This window comes from Parus major, chromosome 6 (genome assembly GCF_001522545.3).
Source record: "Parus major isolate Abel chromosome 6, Parus_major1.1, whole genome shotgun sequence".
Lineage (NCBI taxonomy): Eukaryota > Metazoa > Chordata > Aves > Passeriformes > Paridae > Parus > Parus major.
Window position 1 is genome coordinate 4,457,733 of NC_031775.1, and position 872 is coordinate 4,458,604.

Sequence of the window (872 nt, forward strand, 5' to 3'; positions counted from 1 at the left end):
GGGGGGCACCGGGGAGGTGGGGCACGGGAGGGACGGCGGGAGGGGCGGATGTAGCCAAGGGCGCGCCGGGAGTGGGCACGGGGAGGACGGGAGCCGTGCACACCGCGCTGGTCGGCAGTGGGACCGTGGGCCCGCCGGGAAGGGGTGGTGCCGGGCCACACTCGCGCTGTGCCGCCGCGGGGGGTGGCACCGCATTCAACTCACACAGTGCCGCTGCCAGGGGTGGCAGGGCGGCCGTGTGTGAGGGGGGTGTTCTGGGATAGCGGGGGGAACCGGGGGTTTCGCGGTACACGACGGTGCGGGGTAAGGATAGGGACAGGGTGTGGTGGGGTGTTGGAAAGCAGGATACATAGCGGGAGTGGGGGGAAGGGGAGCGGTGGATACAGGAACAGCTGGAGTGAGTGTGAAGCTGGTCCTACACTCCCTGCCCCAGGAAGCGGGGCGGGGGAGGAGGGGGCGGCTCCCAGCGGGAGCGGGGCGGATCCCCTGCTCTCTGGTCCTGGAAGCGGGGCGGGGGTTGGCACTGAGGAGTGTGCCTGGAGGGGGAGGGTCGACGTGGAAGAACCGGTTTTGCAAGGTCAGAGTCAGATACATTAGCATTTGAATACTGGGGTGGATAAGATATGTTATAGCAATCGGGGTTGGAGAGAGAGTTTTTAAAGTGAGAAGACTTTTTTTCTACAGTTTTAGCTATAATGTGAAACAAGGGAATAAAACGCGTGACAGAAATCTGCGTTAGCTTGACATGCATAAATCCTGGCTCCAACACTATCCCAGAAAGGGTTGAGATGAATAGAATATCCGTTAAAGTCAGTAAAATTCTCAGAGAATCAGTGAACAAATGCTTTTAGGTTATTCTTAGAGGAATTCCC